Genomic DNA, 16412 nt, shown 5'->3' with positions numbered 1-16412 from the left:
AAATCCTGAGAAAACCACTAAAAAGTATTAAAATAAATATAGGAAATCAGGATGCAGGATCCAAAATACAAAATTGTGAGAATGACTGTATAAAAATATATTAGATTTCTATACTCTAGCAAAGAACATTTCAAAAATCCAATTTGAAAAACAATTCAATTTACAGTAGCATCAAAATGATAAAAAAGCCAGGTCTAAATTTAACAAGATAAGTACAAAATTTATTCTCAGAAGCTGTAAGACATGGTTGAAACAATTAAAGAAAACTTAAAACAAATAGAAAAATATCTCATATTCATAAATAGAAAAGCAATATTGTTAAGATGGGTTAATACTTACATTTTTCTATAGATTCAATGTGTTGCCCATCAAAATACAAGCTGACTTCTTTTTTTTTTCTTTCCAACTTTTTAAGTTCAGGGGGTACATGTGGAGGTTTGTTACATAGGTAAATTGCCTGTTGTGAGGGTCTGCTGTACAGATTATTTTGTCACTGAGGCAATGAACATAGTACCTGATAGGTAGTTTTTCAATCCTCATCCTTCTATCCTCCACCCTCAAGATGGTCCCAGTGTCTATTGTTCCCTTCTTTGTGTATTTCAGTGTTTAGCGCCCACGTTTTTTGTTTTTTTGTTTTGTTTTGTTTTGTTTTGTTTTTTCTTTGAGATGAAGTCTCTCTTTGTCACCCAGGCTGGAGTGCAGTGGCATGATCTTGGCTCACTGCAACTTCCACCTCCTGGGTTCAAACAATTCTCCTGCCTCAGCCTCCTGAGTAGCTGGGATTACAGGTGCACACCACCACATCTGGCTAATTTTTGTATTTTTAGTAGAGATGGAGTTTTCCATGTGGGCCAGGCTGGTCTCAAACTCCTGATCCAAGTGATCTGCCCACCTCAGCCTCCCAAAGTGCTGGGATTTCAGGTGGGAGCCACTGTACCTGGCCAGTGGCTCCCACTTATAAGTGAGATTAAATGGTATTTGGTTTTCCATTTTCTTTATCCACTCCACTATAGATGTGCAGCTAGGTTGATTTCATGTCTTTGCTATTATAAATATTGCTGTGGTGAATATATGAGTATGCATGTGTCTTTACGAACAATTTACATTCATTTGGGTATATACATGGTGATGGGAATGCCAGTTCTATTTTAGGTTCTTTTGAGAAATTTCCAAACTGCTTTCCACAGTGGCTGAACTGATTTACATTCCCCCCAAGAGTGTATAATCATTCCCTTTTCTCTGCAACCTCACCATCTTCTGTTATTTTGACTTTTCAGTAATAGCCATTCTGACTGGTATGAGACAGTATCTCATGGCGGTTTTGACTTGCATTTCTATAATGATCATGATGTTGGGTATTTTTTCATATGCTTGTTTGTCGTGTGTATGTATTCTTTTGAGGAGTGTCTGTTCACGTCCTTTGCCCACTTTTTTTAATGTGGTTGTTTGATTTTTGCTTGCTGACTTAAGTTCCTTATAGAATCTGGATATTAAACCTTTGTCAGATGCATAGTTTGAAAATATTTTCTCCCGATCTATAGGTTGTCTGTTTACTGTGTTGATAGTTTCTTTTGTGGTGCAGAAGCCCTTTAGTTTTATTAGGTCTCACTTGTCAATTTTTGTTTTTGTTGCAAGTGCTTTTGGAGTTTTCCTCATGAAGAAGATTGAAATTGGACCCCTTCCTTTCACCACATACAAAAATCAACTCAAGGTGAAGTAAAGACTTAAATGTAAAACCTAAAACTATAAAATCCCTAGAAGGACACCTAAGAATACCACTCTGGAAATTCGCCCAAGCTGACTCCTTTGGACAAATTACAAATTGATGAGAAGATTAATATGAAAATTCAAGGGACCTGAAATAACATAAATAACCTTTAAACTATGGTAAGACACACATATCCCAGTTTTAAAACTTACTACTTAGCTACAATAATCAAAACAGAGTGGTATTGGAAAAAATAAACATGAAGGTCAATGGAGTACAACTGAGATTCCATAAATAAACCCTCATATCAACAGTGATTTGATTTGATTTTTTTTTTTTTTTTTTTTTTTTTTTTTGTGAGACAGAGTCTCTCTCTGTCACCCAGGCTGGAGTGTAGTGGCGCGATCTCGGCTCACTGAAAGCTCCACCTCCCGGGTTCATGCCATTCTCCTGCCTCAGCCTCCCGAGTACCTGGGACTACAGGTGCCTGTCACCACACCCGGCTAATTTTTTTTATTTTTAGTAGAGACAGGGTTTCACCATGTTAGTCAGGATGGTCTCGATCTCCTGACCTCGTGATCCGCCCACCTCGGCCTCCCAAAGTGCTGGGATTACAGGCATGAGCCACCGCGCCCAGCCACAGTGATTTGATTTTTGATGAGAGTGTCAAAGCAATTCAATGAGCAAAAGAATAGTCTTTTCAAGAAATGATTTCAGGGCAACTAGATACCTACATACAAAAGATGAAGTTGGACCCTTACCTCACACTGTACACAAAACTTACCTTAAAATGAATCTAAATATAACAGCAAAAATTGTAAAAAATTAGAAAAAAAATGAGAAATCTTTATGGCACTTGGGTTGGGCAAAACCTTTTTACATGACGACAAAAGCATGAGTGACACAAAATAGATATATTGACTTGATAAATTAAATAAAGACTTTGTGCTTTAATGGAAAACATTAAGGAAATGAAAAGTACAACTCAGAATAGGATAAATTATTTTTAAGGGTTTGTTTATAGTATATAAAAAACGCTTACACTCGATAATGTAAAGGTACACAGCCAACTTAAAAATGGACAAAGGATCTGGATAGCTATTTCTTCAAAGAAAATTATTATATAAAAGGTCAGTAAACATTACAAGATGTTCATCATCATCAACCATAATGAAAATGCAAATAAAAAATACAATGGGGTCGGGCGCAGTGGCTCACACCTGTAGTCCCAGCACTTTGGGAGGCCAACTTGGGAGAATCACTGAGATCAGGAGTTTGAGACCAGCCTGGCCAACATGACAAAACCCCATCTCTACTAAAAATACAAAAATTAGCCAGGTATGTTGGTACACACCTGTAGTCCCAGCAATTCGACTGGTTGAGGCACGAGAATTGCTTGAACCTGGGAGGCGGAGGTTGCGGTTAGCTGAGATTATGCCACTGTTCTCCAGCCTGGACAACAGAGTGAGACTCTGTTTCATAAAAAAAAAAAAAAAATACAGTGGAATACCACTTCACACTCTCTAGGATGTCTAAAATTTTAAAAGCCAGGTAATAAGTGTTGGCAAAGATGTGGGGAAATTGAACCTCTCATACATTGCTGGTAGGAAATTAAAATGGCTCATTCATTTTGTAAAAAATCTGGCACTTCCTCAAAATGTTAAATAGACAGTTACTTTATATTCCAGCAATTCCACTTCTAGGCATGTATCTAAGAGAAAAAGGGCATATATCCACACAAAAACTTGTACCCAAATGCTTGTTGCACAGTATTCATAATAGCCAAAAGTGAAAACCCAAGTGTCTGTCAACTGATGAATGGCTAAATGAAATATAGTAGATCCATACAATGAACTATATTTTGGCAGTAAAAACAAATGAAGTACTCTTACATTCTGTGACATAGATTAACCTTGACAATATTATGCGGGGTGAAAGAAATGAGTCACAAATGACCACATATTAAATGAATCTAACTATATAAAATCTATCTATTTAAAATGTCCAGATTAGGCATGTCTATAGACAAGAAGTACACTAGTGATTTATTATGGCCAGGGTTGGTGATGACAGTGGGGAGTCATAGGGTGGAAATAAGAAGTGGCCTCTAATACGTACATAGTTTCCTTTTGGGATGATGAAAAGTTTCTATGATTATGGTGATGGTTGTACAACCCTGTGAATATACTAAAACCATTGAATGTTATACTTTAGGTAAATTGTATGTTATGTGAATTGTATTCCAGTAAAGTTGTTAGACTAAAAAACGATTACTTATGTCCTTCTCAACATACTTCATTCTTTTACCTTGCAAATTTTATTGTTTTCTATTGCCTAAACACAGTTTTTGGTTAATTCAGTAACTATTTTTGAATGTCCTCTGTGTATCAAGCATTGAAGTAGCTTCTTTAACCTATAGAACTGAACAATTGAGGCAAAAATTGCTGCCCTACAATTACATTTTAGTGAGACTAATAGACCATACACAAGATGCTGTGTAAATATCATGCTAGATAATGAAATAAGCTAAGGAAAAAGTAGCAAATTGGGGGGGGGGGCAGAAATTTTAGATAGCATAGCTACTGAAATTCCCGTTGAGAAATGGTGTTTTATTGAAGACTGGAAGGAAATGAGGGAATGAGTCCTGCATTTATCTGGGGGAAGAGAAAAATAGAGGGAACAGCAAGGGCAAAGTTTGTAAAGTCTTGTAAAGAATATTAAGACAGCATTGAGGCTGTAGCACAGAGGGCAAGGGATATGAAATGGTTGATGAATTTTAAAAATGTTGTCAAATTCACACAGAGCTTTTTGGATTACGATAAGGCATTAAGACTTTTTTTCTGATTGAAATAAGAAAACCTTAGAAGATATTCATTATAAAAGAGATGCCATGTAAATTATATTTTAATATAATTGATCTTATTTTTGCTTTAAGGTATTCTGTAGTAGGGTAACAGAGAAAGGACAATATCAGTTATGTGCTTTTGTTTTTGATTTTAGTAATAGAAGCATGAGATAATAATGCTAGCTCAGATTGGTAGTGAACTTGTCATAAAGGATATAATGTAAATGGTACTCTTGAAATTGTGCCACATAAATGCCTCAGTTAACATGAGTTAGGTATAGAGGGTACCAAATTCTAGGTAAATTTTCAAGGTAGAAACAACAAAATTTATTGGCAGATTATTGGCAGAGGGATTTGTGAGTGAAAGAGAGGCATAAAAAGATGCATTTAGGTCCAGGCACAGTGGCTCATACCTGTAATCCCAGCATTTTGGGAGGCCAAGGGGGTGGATCACTTGAGGTCACGAGTTTGAAACTAGCCTGGTCAACATGGTGAAACCCCATCTCTACTAAAAATACAAAAAGAATTAGCCTGGCATGGCGGCGCACGCCTGCATTCCCAGCTACTCGGGAGGCTGAGGCATGAGAATCGCTTGAACCAGGGAGGTGAAGTTTGAAGTGAGCTGAGATCTCACCACTGCACTTCAGCCTGGGTGACAGAGAGACTCTATCTCAAAAAGAAAAAAAGATGCATTTAGGTTTTCAGCCTAAGTTTCTGGGAAACAATGAAGTCATTATGTCTGAAACAGGGAAGACTGCAATGGGATTGCATGTGTGTAGAATGTCATGAGCTCAGTTTTGAGCAAGATAAGTTACTAAGTTACTCTATTAGGTATCCAGTGGATCTGTATTTGCAATTGATAAATGAAATTTAGGGCAGAGGTCAGATCTGGAGATATAAATTTTGAGCACATCAGAATTATGCTATTTAAAGCCATGAGCCTATATGAGAATACACTGCTTTTATTTTTTACTTCTCACCTAATTCATCACCTACTCTATTAAACTTTCTCTGTACCTCCAAACTATGTTAGATTCCCCTTCTATGCATTTTCCTAGTAACCAGTAAAGTATATTCCAATGCCCTAGTATTTTAATATACTAAATATATATGTGGTGGGAGCGCCCCCCCCAACCCCCGGTATAATACTCTAAGGTGGGTTTTATTTTTCTATAGTTTATCAAAGAATATCATATTAATAAATATGTATAGAATAAATGAATGAAATAATTTTGAAGCAACCTGCAAGGTCTAAGATAATGGGGTGACTAATACATATTTTGTAGTTAGTGTAATGGTTTCCCCTGTGAGATTATGACTATCTTAACACTGAAAGCATCTAAAAAATATGTAAAATATTTAATTGACATTTAGGATCTTATGGAGGGGAATCCTATGCATGATGATCTGGACCTCTGAGAACTCTGGCAACCTTAGCATCTTAACTTTTATGAATCAAATTAATGTATTAGTGGGGAAAGGAGATGAACAAATAATACAGAGGTAGATGACTCATTAAAGAAAAGGAGGTGTTAGCATGTTACTTTCATAGCCAGTTTTCTTCCTAATATATCTATAATACGTTATTACCTTGGAATATTCCTAATTCCGTTAGTCAGTCAAATCCTCAAGAATTTAAAGATGCTTAGTTATGCACAGACAGTTCACAAAAAACCTGATACTATATTAATTAACAGTGAGAAACATAACTGTCAAGTAAGTCTGAACAGCTTTCTCTGTTGGCTAGCTACAAGGAGAATGAATTAAAAATATTTTTTGGAATGGAAAAATAACTCACTACAAAAGGAAATAGAGGTTTGTCATTTGACTGTTTCAAGGCTTCCTTAGGCATGGATGTTGTGATGGCCAGTCCTCTCAAACACCTGCCCTTTGATGTGTCACGAACTTTTAACAAGGTGGCTGTCAATTTTGTATCCTCCATTTCTTACTAACATTACTCTGATTAACTATTTTTTAAAGATATATAATAACTTCAATTTAATCTTGTTATTCTTATGAAATATTCCTTTTGCAGTGTCTTTCTCTGTCTCTTTTCTGATCAATTGTGTGCTGATTTTACAGTTTAACTCAGGGAGGAATGAGTTAAAGTGGCAAGTCTACATCCATTTAATTCTGACATATATAGTTGATGGTAATAAGAAAACATGGATGTTTTACATGGATGCATAGAATAGAGATTATCTCCCTAAAATATTTTATTTTCCATTTTTCATTATCAAAGAAGGTTTCTTGAATATGCTTATGTATCTGTAGTAAGCTGTTATATATAAATATATTTAGGAGGCTTATATATGTTGATAAATTGAATTTTAACATAATCTTATATTTATTTTCCCAATGAGCCGCTCATTTCTATATTTAAGTATATGATCCTATAAATTTATATTCAAACAAAATCATATAGTGTAAGCTTAGTATGTATGCAAGAAGCCAAACATATTTAAATATCTTCACAGAGAATATGAATATACCTTTAGAGTAACAAATTTTGCTCCCAAATCTAGCATATATTTAGCAAACAACTTGTGTCCAGACAACAAGCCCTATCATTCAAAATTAAAAAGACAAATAGCTCCCCTAATAATGTGAAAAGTCTGAAAAAGCTACCTAACAAAAAATATATAGGAACCAGCACATTAAAAAGGTGATGAGTACCATTGGTCATCAGAGAAACAAACACTGAAATCACAATTTTATGCTACTTCAAACCAACTATAATGAATAAAATTAGAAAGGTTGACAGCACCAAATATCATTGAACATGTAATGCACACACCACTGATGGGAATGTAAATGGTATACTTATTTTGTGGCATTGCTGTGTAGATTCTAATAACATACACTTACCACATGATCTAGCAGTTCCTAGAGATATTTAGCCAAGAAAAATGAATATAAATAAGTACACTTCACTGCAGCCTGGGTGACAGAGTGAGACCACATAGCAAAAAACAAAAACGAAAACAAATGTCCAGAGAAAGAACTCGTATTTCTATTATCCATGATAAATGTAAACTATCTATCAGTAGAAGAACAGATTGTCATTATCTCAAATATATTATGCTATACATCATCAAAGGAGATGATCTGATATATACAAACATGGGTGAGTATCACAGACATTAAACTGAGCAAAACAAAAGATGCAATAAAAGTGTACCTACTGTATAATTACATATATATGAAGCTTTAAAACAGGAAAAATTAAGTTTATGCTAGAAATTAGAAGACTGGTTGCCTCTGCAGAAAGTGGGGGTATTAATTTGAAAAGAAAATATACAAGTGGGCTTTCTTGGGTAACAAAAAGTGTTATAACTTAATCAGAGTGTGGTTTACATTAATGTATACCTTTGTCAAGACATTAAATTTTATAGTTAAGATCTATGTACTTAATTAAATATAGGTTATATGTACCTAATTAAATGTAGATTGTACATCACACTTATGAATACTTGTTTATGTTTTGTCTTCTAAGCTAGATTGTATTTTAATGAAGGCCAGGCTTAGGATGATATGTTGTACACAGTGCAAAAAATGTTTCTTGAATGAATGGGTGGAGAGTGGAGGATAGACAAAACTTGAATTTTAGAGAGAGTGAGGAGTTGACTATGGCATATATTTTTAGTCTGGAAAAAAACTGATGGATATTGAAGTCACATTCAAACACATTTTTGGGGGGATATCATAGAGGAAAATCTAGTTAGTTGGAAGAAATGAGTATAGTTTTTAAAATGATTGAATTTTCATCCAAACATGGTGGCTCATGTCTGTAATCTCAGAACTTTAGGAGGCCAAGGCAGGTGGATCACCTGAGGTCAGGAGTTTGAGACCATCTTGGGCAACATAGTGGAACCCCGTCTTTACAAAAAAATACAAAAATTAGCTAGATGTGATGGTGCATGCCTGTAGTCCCAGCTTCTGGAAATGCTGATGCAGGAGGATCACTTGAGCCCAGGAGGTTGAGGCTGAAGTGAGCTGTGTTGCTGCCATTGCTCTCCAGCCTGGGAGACAGAGTGAGACCCTGTCTCAAAATACAAAAAAATTAAAAAAATTATTGAGTTTGGACTAATGGTATGACGTAGCATCTATAAGATTCTACAAAACATCAGTGAGTTCATTTCCATTATTTCTTCGGTAATAAACAAGAGAGTAAGCAAATATCTTAACCTAGCCTGGTCATTCAGTCTATTAGCAAAGGTATTTGCTTAGAGACGTGACCTAGGACATATCTGCCAAACATGAGGCATAAATGTAACATCATTTTCCTTATTCAAATGCAATTTTGACAAAGAATTACTAAAAATATAGACTAACAAGCCAAGGACATTATGATCTCATTGAAAAGGGGATACTGATGAAAATATATAAAATATTTCTCTTAAAATATAATCAATGTACAAAATTTTCAAAAAGTAAAATGTGTCCTCTAGTATAAGTTCATTAAAATTAATAAACATTTACTGATTATCCATTATTCTTTCAGCTAATGTTTCTTGTTACCTAATAATTGACAGAAATGATACTATATGCTGAATAATATATATCTATTTATCACCTGTTGGGATTAATCTATTATTCATTCTACTCAAATGATAGACCTAAGAATGAGAGATGAAATTCTCATTTAAGACTTTTGGTAAATAGAAACAAGAAGCTATTATCTTTCTGGACAAGAACAAAGGAGCGTGTTCCTCAAGCTGCTACTGGCAGCCAATTTGTGACTCTACAGAGAACTAATATTATTACAAAACCAACCCACTGAAAGTGTCAGAAAGGAGCACCAGACAGAATATGGCTTTTTGATGCTGCTATTAATCCACAGAATCAACTGCCAACACTTGAATGTATCTTCTTATGGGAATTAAAATTCTGCGAGGTAGTAACTTTCTCTATTAGTAGTAAGCATGTCAGACTTCCTGCTACTTGTAGCCCAACACACTCTAATCCATTTAACCTGTTGTTTCTCTTACTAAAAAGGAAATAAATATTCCTTCTTTAATGATGACACAATGACATAATGGTACTGTAGAAGAGACCAGGCACCCCTGAGATTTTTACATCTACTCATAATCTTGTTGTGATACCTCCTCAAGTTGTCAGAGCTCAGTTACCTACCTTACAGACTTGTCTCTCAGAGAGATCGTCGTCTAATAAACAGGCAAAGACACAATCTTGAATCGGAAGATGGAATATATGACCAGGGTTCCCTACCTTTTAGCTAAATCTTCTAAGCTTTGACTTTCACTGATTACTCACATCTGCTTCTAAGACTTGATTTCTTCAAATCCACCTTTGATTTAATAACCCACTTAAACCCATTCACATTAGAAATCTTACTCTTCCTGACCCCCAATTTTTGCATACTTACCCGCACATTGCTTTGTACAGTTCCCAAATATGACCACATCAACTCCATTTCTTCCATATCAAACATATTTTTCCGGGTCCTCAGTCAACCATATTTTTAATCTTGAAACTCCTCTATATCTGTACATATTTCTGTAGAGATTCCTTCATCTTCTTGCTGTAAATGAAATATGTCTGCCCCTTAGAACAAAAATGTTCTGCCCCCCTCACAATTCAAGAGTATCTCTACCCACCTCTCATTATATAACCTTATTCCTTGAGGCCTGACGTTAAAGAATGCATCATTTTTATACATTTTTAAGGCAAATTTTTCTCTTTATTCCTTAAAAACTCTAAGCTCCTTCCAGCATATTTTGTCAAATTCTATGCATTTCATTTTATGAGTCATCTTTCCTGGAAACAAGTAAAAATTAGAAAGTAAACAGAACATTAAAGTCTCTCAAAGCCTTACACACAAAAATACTAAAATAAATACATATTGTTTTAACCCGTGTTTTTCACCTAACACTCTCCACCTTTCTGTTATATTAAATGAAATTTTAAAATTTCATCAAGTTTCCTAAAAAATTTTCTTTACAGTTTATCTAAGCCAGGATTCAATCTGGGACCAATATTATACTTTTTTATTTATTCTACTTCTTTATTTTTATGTGTTACCTGTATGTATTTGGTTTTGTTTATTTGCTTTTCCAACTCACACAAACCTTTTAAGATTTACCTTTGGTTTTAATTTTCTGAAATTTCGTGACCATATGAGTAGGTATAAGTATTTCCCAAACTGGCTCTGATTCATCTGGAAATATTTCATGTGCTACTTTAGTTACAGTAGAAATTTCCAATTTGTTTATGCATATTGCTCACCTTTTTAACTAGATTTTATGTCATATTAATTCCATACCTTTTAAAGTCTCTCTCTCTCTCCCTCTCTCTGATAGTTCCAACTTCTTGGTCATCTGTGATTCTGCTGGTTGCACTGTGTTTTGAAAACGTTTTTTTTCCCTCCTTCCTGGTTTGTGTGTCTGTGTGTGTTTTTGTGTGTGTGTGCACACTTAATTTTATTGAATATTGAATATCTCGTGTAGGCTTTGAGAGATGAGGTAAATACTATTTAACCCTGGATATAAAAATACCTCTTTTCAGGCATTTAGGATAAAGATTGACTGAATCTTATCAGGAGGTGAGCTGGGTTTGAATTTGTTGCTTCTGAATGTCTTCAGTGTATCACAGGCTTCAAATTTCTCTAAAGATTCCTTGTAGTTATGATGGTGCTGAGATATTGAAGGATTTTTCTTAATATTAAAGTTCTACCCTCATCTTTGAGCCATCCCTATAGCTTTGCAGCATAGAGGATTTTCCATTTGTGGCCTTTTCTCACCTCCAGATATACACAGCTGTTGCTCATTATTAAGGGTTCCTATTTTTTCCAAGTCTTTTTTTGTTAGCCTTAGCTTTAGGGAGTCCATGAATGACTAGCCTCAGGGTTTGGGATTTTCTTGGCATTTGTGCTGCTCCTAAATAGGTAGCCAAATTCTGTCGTGTATCTCTGCTGGAGTTTCTATGGGAATTTCTTGTCCCTCTTCCAGTAGTAGGCAAATTCTAATTTTATTGGTGTAGAATTATGGGCTCAGGATTGTTTTCTACACCTCACACCAGAAATGATTGAGAACTTTTTCCTTTGTTCGTTCCTCCAGAAATAATGAGTCATTACCTTTGCCCTGGAGCCAACAGCATTTGCTCACCCTTCTCTAGAGACACATGGCTTTTAAAAGAACAGTCAAGATAGGTTCAGTCTTTTATTCCTTCCCAAACACCAGCAGGCTGTTCCTCCTCCATATCTGCACTGTGTAGGCAGTCTCTCTCCAGTTTTTTGCCCTGTCCTCAACCTTTCCTGAGCAGCTAGCAGAGGTCTGTAGAAAACATAGGGGTAGACTCCCTTTTGTATGAAACTCGCATAATTTTTATACTAATATGCTGGACCATGTTAGTAAATGATATCATTTATTGAGTCGTAAATAATTTATTTATTGTATGCTATTAATATATTTAGGACTGTATCAGAAAATAAAGGTGTATGACTGAAAAAATAGAAATTTCAAGTCATACCACTGGAAATGACCAAAGATGACTTATTTAATATCTACAGGATTATTGTCCAAAAATATTAATATAATAGTTGTTAGACCAAAAAGGGGTTAATATAGTTGCATATTTTTAAATATTTATAAACAAACATTTTTAAAAAACTATCAATTTAAACAAAGTTAAATAAGTTTCTTCATCTCATAATCTTAATGTTTAATGTTCCCTGAGAAGTACCATATATACTATGGGCAGTGTTTGTCAAAATTATTTGGCTACAGTATTCTTAATTTCCAGAGTACCTCAAGAGAATAGCATTCCACAGAATAGTTGAATATTCATGGAGAGATGATAATTAGTCTAAGACCTCATATTAACATGTGCATATTGAAGACCTGAAAGTGGGGTTCACTGATGAACTGTTACATTACAATATATAAAATGATTACATATATTAAATCTAATCTCTTTAAATTTGCATAGCATTTTCCAGTCCACAGAAGAATATCCCATCATTTACTACTAAATTTATAAACACATAAAATATATTATTATTTTTCCATTATAATAACAAAATAGTTCCAATAAGGTCAAGGGACTTATCCAAGATGCAAATTCTAACAAATAGCAAAAGTGCCAGGACTTGACATTACACCTTCTTATTGTTTCTATTACAATGGATAGCTTTTACTCAGGTCCAAAAAAAAAAAAAAAAAAAGAAAAGAAAATAGGAAAATAAAACAGAGGCAAGAAAGAAAGTTATATGAGAAAAAAGAGATTTGTATAACCCAAAATGGTTTGACGAGCGTTCATTGAAGGTGTGACTTGGGCTTGTATAACTGAGTTGTATTTGGACAGGTAGAAATCATTTTTTTTGTTTTTTTTGTTTTTTCTTTTTTGAGATGGAGTCTCACTCTGCCGCCAGGCTGCAGTGCAGTGGTGCGATCTCGGCTCACTGCAGCCTTTGCCTCCCAGGTTCAACTGATTCTCCTGCCTCAGCCTCCCAAGTAGCTGGGACTACAGGCACCTGCCAGCATGCCTGGCTAATTTTCATATTTTTAGTAGAGACAGAGTTTTACCATGTTGGCCAGGATGGTCTCAATCTCTTGACCTTGTGATCCACCCACCTCGGCCTCCCAAAGTGCTGGGATTACAGGCGTGAGCCACCACACCCGGCCAATCAATGTGTTTTATGCAGACAGCATAGTATACACAGAGATATGGAAATAAAAACAGAATAGCAAAAATGGAAGAAAGTGAGGTGTTCACCCTAGATAGAATAAAAAAAAGTGCCTAGGCTCAATGAGAGATAAATTTGGATAGACCAAGAGGACTTATGTTAAAAGGTACCTAAATAGTACTAAAACATTATTTTTTACAAGCAAAGGTGGTGCAGGGAGAACAGTGTTTTTTTTTTAATGTTAATGTTGAATATAAAGTTTAAAATAACATTTAAAATAACAAATGCAGTAGTTAGACTAAGAATTACATTGCAAATTTAATTCCTTAATGGAACTTCAAAAATAATATATTGCCACTCCTTGTGGGTAGAACTTGGTCTCTGCTCAAAGCCCCTTGATTTCCGTAAAAACACATTTGTGCAAGATCCATTCATATGGTATTGAGTAATACAAGTATGAATAGAAAACTTTTCTTCACTTAGAAGAAAAACACTTCATCTCTGTTTTTCTTTGGTATAATTAAAAAACAGCTAAAGCTATACAACTCCGAAGTTGGCAGGATTGCAGTTTTTATTGTGGAAGGAAAATTACACCATATTTGAGGAAAATTGGTTAACTGTTTTTGAGATGTGAAAGATTTAAATTATGCATTTGAATATATATAAGGAATATTTCTTATTTGCCTTCAATGGGTACCTCAACTAGAGCCCTTTGAGTTAAGAAGGCATTAGCTCAAAATTCATGAATGTAGATAGTTTTACTGCAATATGTTTACATCTAAAGTTAAGATGAAATCTGTATATGTAAATTTGCAGCATCAAAAGGAGAAATTATCAACTGAATGAATTAGAGATTTTTTTCTTTTTTTTCTGTTTTTAGATTACCAATAAAGTATACTTACATAGAATATTTTCACCCCAAAACTTTCGGTGTGCTTCACCTTCACTGAGATAATATTTATATGATGCTGTGTTTTGAAGAGGGATTTGTGGATGTATGAACAGATGTTGGCTATAGTTTTCTATATGGCACTATAATTACCCTTACCAAATATTTCTTTCAGGTGTTTTTGTATGATTTATTTTTCAAAAGAAAAGTTTCAGAAGTCTCTTGCTAATACACCTTACATTGAACTTAGCAATGATTATATTTATTCAGCACCCTTAGAGCCAGTTATTTTGTGGTTAAGTAATTCAAGGTTTATTAAGCATAAGTAACTTACTCAAGGTAATGAAGATAGATAGAATACAAACCAAGATGCAAATATTCTTCTGTTTGATCATAATGTACAGGCTTTCCTCATGACCTCAGTCTCACTGCATAAAAGGAAATACAATATGACCTTGTCTTTTATGGACATTAGAATTTTTGGGGTATAAAAAAGATGGGTAAAAATATGCACTACAAATTAGAATATATTTAAATACTGAATTGGGTGGTGTAGACATGAAATGATATAAATATTTTAATGAGGGACATAAACAAGGGCTGGAGTCCAATAGAGTTGGTGAGACTTGGCCAATTGCACAACGTTTGCATAAAATTGGGAAAAGCATAGAAAACATCAGAGTCCTCATACTTCTATTTTCCCAAGTATGTTCCACAGAGATAATTGCCATCTTATTTCCTTCCCAGATCCTGCATAATCTTAACTGATTATATGGCCCAGATTGACTCTTTCTTATCTATTCCCCTAGTTTTAACAGGAGTGGCTCCTTGTTAGCAATGTCCATGTCTTGGTGTGGCCCTGTTGATTCCTTATTTTTGCCACAGCAATTGTATGTTTGTGTATATGTGAGTATAATATCTCCAAACGACTAAATCTTTTTGAGCACAAGGCCTATTCCATCTTCAAAAAATTTTTGTGTACTTAAAAACTAGCACAGAGCACAGTTCATGATATTTAGTCAACAAAAGCCCAAATAGATGTCTGGGTAATAAGTTAGAAACATATCACTGAACTTCTGACTTCTGCTCTGGGAAGTGGAGAGCAAAAAATAGGTTGTTTGTGGTTTTGTTTTTGTTTTTGTTTTTTAAAATTAATCCAAAGAAACCAAGACTCACGTGAACTTTATAACTTATTTGAATCTACTAAAGAATTGTGGACAAATACCCTTGATCTGGCCCAAAGTCTAAGAAGAGACAGGTAACTGCGTGGGGACAGAAGACATGAGCACTCACTTGCCTGCTATAGATAAAACTAGATATAAGAAAAATAGAGTTCAGCTAGAATAGTTTATTAGTTGGTGAAGGCCAAGTGCAGACTGGCAAGGCAATGTGAATGAAGCAAGATATTCACAACAGGCATGTGAAAAACTTAGTGCACTGAGGGTTATCAGCAATAAAATTTCTCAGAATTAAATTCCAGCTAGAATAACAAAGCTTCTCATTTAAGGCCCATCAAAAGGAAAAGATATACCTATGTCCAAATATTAAAACTACTTACCTCAGTCTCTACTTACAGGATGAAATATAAGAAATACAATCAACTTTTCATCAGAAACCATGCAAGCTAAAGACAATGAAGTGCCATCTTTAGAGTGCTGAGAAAAACCAGTAGCCACAAAAACAATAACAGCAACAACGGCTGTCTACCCAGAATTCTATACACAGCAAAATTATTTTTCCTAAATGAAGGGAGCTGTAAAAATTAATTACTAGCATACCTAATCTATAAGATTAGGAATTTAATTAAACATATTTCTTACTCATATAACAAAACTATTGGTAAGCCAATTAGTGAAGCAATTCAAAGTTTAGCAATAAAACTGCTACTATTTCAGTTCTGAAGGGACAAAAGGAGAAGCTTATGACACAAGAATGAAGAAGCTATGCTTTTTAGTAAAAGAACTCTGGATGGAGGGGGTGTCAGTTACATCTGGATTCTCAGAGAAGCCACAGCAATACCTAGAGATCTTTCCTGAAATAATGGCCCTGTATCAGTCAGCTTGGGCTTCCATCACAAAATACCATTGACTAGTGGTTTAAACAACAGTTATTGATTTCTCACAGTTCTGAAAGCTGGGAAGTCCAAGATCAAGGTTACTGGCTAATTCCATTCCTTGACAAAACTGTTTTCCTGGCTTGAAGACAGGTGTGTTTTTATTGTGTTCTTTTATAACAGATGAAGAGAGCACTCTGTCTCTTTGTCTCTTTACAAGGGCACTAGCAACATTATGGTGGCCACACACTTATGACCTCATCTAAACCT

This window comes from Gorilla gorilla, chromosome 9 (genome assembly GCF_029281585.2).
Source record: "Gorilla gorilla gorilla isolate KB3781 chromosome 9, NHGRI_mGorGor1-v2.1_pri, whole genome shotgun sequence".
Taxonomy (NCBI): domain Eukaryota; kingdom Metazoa; phylum Chordata; class Mammalia; order Primates; family Hominidae; genus Gorilla; species Gorilla gorilla.
Note: the sequence above shows the minus strand (reverse complement) of the source record.